This window comes from Sapajus apella, unplaced genomic scaffold (genome assembly GCF_009761245.1).
Source record: "Sapajus apella isolate SASKATOON/1434 unplaced genomic scaffold, GSC_monkey_1.0 scaffold13, whole genome shotgun sequence".
NCBI lineage: Eukaryota > Metazoa > Chordata > Mammalia > Primates > Cebidae > Sapajus > Sapajus apella.
In genome coordinates this window covers 33,126,962-33,134,851 of record NW_022436953.1, presented here as the reverse complement: position 1 = coordinate 33,134,851, position 7,890 = coordinate 33,126,962, and positions in this window count along the sequence as shown.

Here is a 7,890-nt window from a genome sequence, read left to right as displayed (position 1 = left end):
AGGGACACTCATTCAGTGTGGGCTGCACACGGGCTTCCCACCCCACCCTAGAGAAGGAGGGAGGAGGACGCGGGAGGCCACCAAGGTCAGGGTCGTCCGCAGCGTGCGGCCTCGATGTGACGGGAGCAGGGCGGCGCTTTGCCTCTACGGGCTTCCTGGCACGACGGCACTGCCCCAACCTGACCGGGAGAAAACCCCAGTCGGAAACAGTCTTCAAAATACCAAAACACTCTTCACACCGTCAAGGTCCCCAGAGAAAGGAGGTGGGAGGAATGCTGCAGTCAGGGGCCCGAGGCGGCGGCGGCGACCCGGTAAGGCGGGATCCCGGGACGGAAGGGGACGTCCGCTGTGTGGACTCCAGCTAATAGTACCTGTCACTGTCTGGTCATTCGTTATAACAAATTCACGTCCCTCGTGCAAGATGTTCACGGGGTCGGGGGCGCTGGGGCAGCAGAGGGTGTGATAAGAGCTCCGGACTACCTGCCCAATTTTTCTGTGAATCTAAAACTGTTCTAAAAATAGAGCCTATTGATGTCCTAAAAACCCAAACCTCAACTGTCCCCAAGGTCCCTTGGCTCCCGTCTTCGAGGGGACACAGAAGGTTCACTGGGGCTAAGGAATAAAACACTCCCAGGGAGGGCCGACCCCGGGGACCACGAGGCCAGGCCTGCGGCCGCAGCCCCCCGGGCGTGGGGAGGGACAGGGACCCCCGAAGGGCTGGGGCTGGGGCTCCGCCAGCTCCGCTCCCTTCTCAGTCTCAGGTCGCAGCCCGGGCAGGACGGACGGGGCGTCCCCTGCACGGCCGCCAGCCCCGGGCCAGGATGCAGCAGCGCGCGCCCCGAGGAGGCTCGACCCCCAGCCAGGCTGACCGCCGGGACCCCGGGACGGGCGGGCAGAGGTCCGGGGCTCCGCCCTGCTTCCCCCACCCCACCCCCGCCGCTGCTCCCAGCACGGCCGCCCCCGGAGGCTCGCACTGGAAAAGGCTCGGCAGCCGCAGGCAGCGGGGCAGGGCCCTGAGCCGGACCCGGGGGTGCCGGACCCGGGGGTGCCGGACCCGGCCACGCAGGCACCGCGGACCCCGCTCCGCTCCCGCAGGTAGACTCGGGGCGCGCAGGTAACGCCCGCCGGGCCGGGCCCGGCACCAGGTGACCCCCGCACAGGCGTGCAGGCGCGCGCCTCTCGTGCGGCGCGCCCCCGAGAACCTTCCAGCCGCTCCATCTGCCGAGGAGGCCCGGGCAGGGCTGGGCCGGCCGCGCGCCCTGGACCCCGCACGCGGCGGGGCGCGCACACGTGGGGGGCGCGCGCTCCGGGATCCGCGGGCTGACTCCTGCGCGCTCCGCGGTCCTCGCGCGCCCCCTGGCGCCTGGAGACCGCCCCTGCAAGCGGCGCTGCCCGACTGGAGCGCGGTGCGCAGCGCCCTCGCGTGGACACGCGCCGCCACCGCCCGCCGCGGAGGCCTGCAGCCGACGTGGCCTCCCTGGGACTTGCCGGACCTGGACGCCGCAGCAGCACCGGGGGACGAAGGCACCCTGGGCCACTTTGCATACGTAGAAACGGAGGCTCTCGAAGTCCTGGAGCGGGTGCATGGACTCCGCCGATGACAGAAGATTAAGTTCGTGCCCCGGCCTTGTCCCTCCGGTCACACCAGGCCGCAGTGGCAGCAAAGCTCTCAGTTGGCGGGGGCCCTGGGCATCACCAGCGGTTGCTGACCCCGGGACGTCCCTGCAGCCCCCACGTCCAGGGCACCCCGGGATCCAGGCCAGGCAGTGCTCGCGATCGGCTTCTGCCGTGGCGTCTGATTCCAGGGCTGGTTCCTGCACGTCCCCCACCCCCCCGCCCCGTGGCATCACGTGGACCCTGGCACCAGGGGCTGCGCACCTCCCCGGGAGCGCAGGGCAGACGCCTCCAAAAGAGATGTGCGCGGGCCGCCCCCAGGAGCACGCGCCGGGAGCCTGCGCAGCCCCTCCCGGCGTGGACCCCCGACCCCACCCGTGTGCCCCAGGGCCCGGGAATGGGGACAGAAATGGTGCGAAGCGAGGGGGGCACGTGTGGGCGGGGCGATCTGTCCCATGAAGCTGCCAAGACTCCAGACTTTCTAAATTCACAAAGGAGCCTTCCCGGCCACTGGCGGGTCTATTTGTCAAGGTAAGAGGACAGGACACATTTTAACGTTTGTTCGCTTTACTTAAAACTTCCAGTGTTGGCACACGGCATGGGAGGGTCTCAGTCTGAACTGCTGCTCCCAAGGTGCCCAGGGCGACCTCACCCTCTGAAGAGCCAGGCAATGGAGCAGCCATAAGGACCCGCTGCTCCCACCCGTATCAGACCTGCCTTCAGAGAGAGTCCATCCCCCTGCCCCAGGCCTGAGCACAGGGCTTGCTGTGGTCCAGGAGAAGCAGATCCGGAGCTGGGTTTGAACCCTGCTGAGCCACTCACCCCTTGGGTGAGAGCTTTGGCAAATTCCTAAGCTTTTCCCAAGGGGAAAAACAACACCCAAAGGCCATGGTGCTGGAGGGGGAATGTCCTCGGCAGTTCTAAATGGGCACTGTGCTTCGGGTAGGGCAGAGCCTTCACCGAGGGCTGCTCTTGTGGTGCCAGCGTTTTCTCCTTCCTGCAAAGCTCATCACCCTCTCTGCCTACCACTACGACCAGTATGGGCACAGCCCAGCACTCCACCCTCCACTCAGTGCTGTCCCTGGTCACCCACAGGAGCCTGTGTCTCCCTCCCAAGCCACAGGAACCAATTCACTGACTCCTCACACCTTCTGTGGGTTAAGAGGGCAAACTGGGAGACCAGGCTCCAATCCCAGGTCCACCAGGTACTATGACCACAAGCACTTTGACCCAAGCCTCAGTTTCCCCATAGGTCAAATGGGATTGATGATGCCTACCTCACAGGGTTGTGGTGAAAGCTCAATGACTTAATACGAGTCATCCATTCAGGACAGCAGCTGTTTGCTGTGGTGGTTTCAGCATTGGGTGGAGTGTGTGTCCCCACAGGAATGCATATAGAACAAGGGGTCACAGGTAACTGGGTGTGTGAATTTCTCTAGTGAGCAGTTCAGAGCAAGTTCAAAGAGAAGATTCATGGTTAAGCTGAGTGGCCCTTTAACAGAATTTCCAGGAAAGGAGAACCCTGGGGTCAGGGCTTGAGCTCACCAACCCTCTTCAGCCACACTCCTTGAAGCAGGGCTGGCTGTGTGGACCTGTGTGGTCCCATGGGGCCCTGCACTCAGACCACACTTGGTTTCGGTTTCATGTTCTGTTGTCACCATCTCAAAATTCTTAATAATTTTATCTTTAACTTGTGCCATTAGCGCAGAGGGACCACAGAGCATGCGTGTGAGCAGAGAACTGGCTGCTCCTTGCCACCCGGCTAACACACGGGGTTCACAACACGCCAGAAGCAGCGTTCCACTGGGCCGCAGTGTCGGGGGTGATGAGACTCTCGGCGAGGGCAACCTCAGCATGTAACCAGCTATGACGGGAGAGCTGGAGCTGACAGCTCTGGCGCCATGCATTCCAATCACACCAGAGCTTGCTTCCAGCCCAGAACGAGAGCAACTGCAGTCTAAGAAACACGGATGACAGAGGAAGCCTGCATATCCTCTCTGCCTTGTCTCACTCTGCTAGCCAACTGCTCACACCGAAGCTGGCACAGAAGGCAGGCAATGAGAGGGCAGCCCGCAGCTCCTTCTCTCTTGGTAACCTCAGCCCGAAGGCAGCACTTGCTGGGAGAATGTGCATGGATCAAGAGGATTTCCTTGTGTGCGGCACCTCCGCCATGCTGGCAGAAGCTGAGATACACAGATGGGCCAGCTCAGGTATCCCACACACAAGCTAAATGCTCTTACATTTATATTTGAAATTCCCACTGCATGGTGTAAAGAAAAGCAGAAACATTCATGTAATAAATTAAATATCTGATTTTTTTTTTTTACTTAGAATATTAAGCAGCAAATCAAAAACACCCAGGGAAAAGGTTTTATATCTTAGCACCTTCAAGGGCACTTTTTGCCTGCTTTCTGAACAAGCCCTAAAGTTTATGCACCTGGCCCTGCATGCAGGCCCTGCCCAGCAATACAGGAGGCTCCTTCCCTGGGCAGACCAGGGAACAGCAGAGTGCCACAGCCCTGACGGGAACCCAGGGCTCCAGGGCTTAGCTGCAGGACGAGGGCAGAACCTGCCGTCACCCCAGAGCATGACTAGTGGAATGTCCTCTTCAACAGGAACGTGCTTTCTTACATTTAAGTTTGTGAAATTACACACGCTTCCTACACCTCAGTGCGTGGGGTTCAGGGATGGAGACAATGCTGGCATGGAGGCTGGCCTAGAAAATGCAGCACGCTACCCGTGGGCCACCACCTCCCATCTCGGCCTCTCGGCTCAGGGCTGTCCCTGCCAGATCTGCTGTTGCTTCTCATCAGCAACTTTGGACAGCCAAGCGTGCTGCAGCGTGGGACACGCTCCTACCCACCAAGAGCCTTTGATTCTGGGACAAGACTCCCGACGTGAGGAGACCCGCAGATGCCCCCTACCTGCACCCACCAAGGGCAAATGCCCTGGCCTGCCTCCAGACCTAAAGGCAAAATGGAGGGATATGTTGGGGCTCAGAAAATGATTCTCCAATGCCTGGGATTTTGGCACACTGAGTACTAGGAACTGCAGGACACCGGAAGGGCTCAGAAGCAAGGGCTCTCTGCCCTCTCTGGCCACTTCCCTTGCCCCCACCACACCTCCCCTCAAGGCAGGACACGGAAAGTAGAATCCCTCTTCCCCAATGCAGGTCATAGAAACCAGACCTCTCCCGCAAAGCCAGCCTCAGAACCTGGAAACACAACTCTACCATCCCTGGCCTTTGTGCAGGAGCGTAACCAAGCAGCTGCACTTCAAAATGCATTTGGAACTTTTTCCCCTGTTTCTTTAATCTTGAGATTTAACCTTAAAGCAAACTGCAAAAGCCTTTTCCTTTAATCTTAAAATAAACTCCATACCCCTCCCATTCTCGCCGACACCCTCTTCAGGTGTGTGTGTCCGTGTGCTAGTCTCTACTTACCTGCTTACCTCGAAGTTTAGAGGCTAATCTTGAGACAGAGCAAGCCTGGAAACCCAGCTGCAAAACCCCAGAGCTGACCTCAAGGTGGTCAGTCCAATCTGGCCACTGCAGAGATGACGCCAGCCTGCACTCCAGGGGAACTGAGGCCCAGGGCGGCCCCCGGAACAAGACACGCATTGTACTCAGCCTGACCCCTGCAAGCCCCCCATCTCAAGGCCCCCGGGTGCCCCTGTTTAAACCCTTGCCTTCTCCCCCAAAATTCAAAGTTCTTACTTTGGGTGCGAATCTGGCCAGATCTCCATGACTAGTTCTGGTTAACAGTCACTTTCTTTCTACCAGACCTCGCTTGTTAACTGGACTCTAACTGGTGAGCACCTGGACCGGCGTTCCACTACAGGAGCTGGCCACAGAGACATCCGCCACACTCCTTTATCGGAAAAGTAGATCCCAGACCCTCATCCCAGGAGGGCCCTGCCCGATGCCTGGAAGGAAGGAACACTACACAGGGCCAAGGTTTCCCCATGCATTCAACGATCAGATCCTTCCTTTCATCCAATCACATTTCTGCACGGTCACCCACTCTCAGATCTGAGTGTGAACATGCAGTTTCTCTTGGGTCTTTATTTCTGAAGGCTCCTGTGTCACCTAAGTCTTTAAATAAATTTTATGCTTTTCCTTGTTAATCTATTATAGGAGTGTTGGCTGTGCCCCTGGTGATGGGTGAGGAAAGGTATCCTCTTTTCTGCCCTTATAGAGACACGTGATGGGGCTCTCTGAGGGCATCCAAGCTCCTTCTGGCTTTTCTCTATTTTATCGGGGCTCTTCCTTTTAAGCACAAAACACCAGTCAAGAGCATAAAACTCTACTCTAATTCCTTTATAAATTACTACACATGCCTTCTCCCTGAATAGATGGCTCCCATATCCATGTTAAAAGCTTGGGCTCAAAGACAGGGCTAGGGGGTAGCAAACTCACTCCTGGGGACAGCAGGCTAGGAGACAAGGGGCCGAGAAACTCTTATCTTACCTTGGGCCACATGGCAACCCCGCACCAGGGCAGGCACTCTCTCTAGGAGTTCATATGGAAATCTATAATTTCCTCAAATAAAACTTGATTTTCTGGGAAAAGATTAAATACAATTAACATTGTACCACTGACAACCACTTAGATGAATAACCGCAGGGGAGAACAGGAAGGTCTTTTTCAGTCAGAATTTGCAAAGTCCTGGCACTTGATTTTTTTATTTTTATTTTTTCTGAGACAGGTTCTCATTTTGTCACCCAGGCTAGAGTGCAGTGGCACAATCACTGCAGCCTTGACCTCCTGGACTCAAGCAATCCTCCCACCTCAGCTCCCCAAGTAGCTGGGAATACAGAAGCACACCTTTTTTATTTTTTGTAGAGATGGGGTTTTGCCATGTTGCTCAGGCTGGTCTCAAACTCCTGAGCTCAAGCAATCCGCCCGCCTCTGCCTCCCAAAGTGTTGCGATCACAGGCATGAGCCACTGTGCCCAGCCTGGCACTTAATTTGTAAAAGTCACACCATTCTTAACAGGAAGGTAAACATACCAGGTCATTTCAGAAGCCCCAGACTTTGGCAGCTTCAGTCACTGGCATGCAGTGTGCTACCTCAAAGTGTGGCATAAGGCTTCAAGCACAGTATGGGCTGCGTTCCGGATCCTTGTTCAAATCCTAGCTCCCAGCCCTAGAACCTACAATGTGGCCTCAATGCACCAGGACCCCTTCCTCAAGGCATTCTGCTGCCTCCGGTGAGTCAGTGCATGTACCCGGCCCATGAGCTGACCGAGCTGTTCTGACTCTGAATGTCTCTAAACATCTGACAAAGCTGTATGAAAAAAGGCCCCAAGACTCTGAAACCAGAATGGGATGCCAGTTATAAAAGCTTGTTTTTAAAGTTACACATCCTGGTGAATGAGGCATCGGGAAGTTAGCGCAGCTTGTGTCTGATTCAGAAAAGTGGACACCTTTCCTCACCCATCACAAGGGGCATAGCTGACACTCCTATAACAAGAGATCAACAGGAGAAGAGCATAAGATGTTATTTATTTTTGTTTTTTTCTATTTTTTTTTAATTTTTGTTGTTGTTAAGATGTATTTAATTAAAGTCTTAAATGTGACACAGGAGCCTTCAGAAATGAAGACCCAAAGACCCAAGAGAAACTGTCCATGTTTACGCTGATTCGATGATCAGTGGACAGCCGTGAGGAAATGTGACTGGACAAAGGGAGGGTCTAGGTCCTCAAACTCAACATCTGAAATGTGTATAAAGCAAGAATTCCTGGGGTCCGGTGGCTCACTCCTGTAATCCCATTTCAGGAGGCCAAGGCGGGCAGTTCACGAGGTCAGGAGTCAAGACCAGCCTAACCAACATGGTGAAATCCCGTCTCTACTAAAAATACAAAACTTAGTTGGGCGTGGTGGCACACGCCTGTAATCCCAGCTACTTAGGAGGCTGAGGCAGGAGAACCGCTTGAACCCGGGGGGCAGAGGTTGCAGTGAGCAGAGATTGTGCCATTACATTCTAGCCAGGGCAACGGAGTGAGACTCTTGTCTTAAAAAAAAAAAAAAAATCGAATTATTATTTTTTTAGAAATGTTTGAATTTTTAAAGTAGGAATTGTCAAATTTAAGAAAACTCATTTTAGGTCGGGGATGACGACTCACGCCTGTAATCCCAACACTTTGGAAGGCTGAGGTGGGAGGATCACTTGAGCCCAGGAGAGCGAGACCAGCCTGGGCAACACAGTGGGACTTCATCTCTACAAACACACACACACACACACACACACACACACACACACACACACACACACAC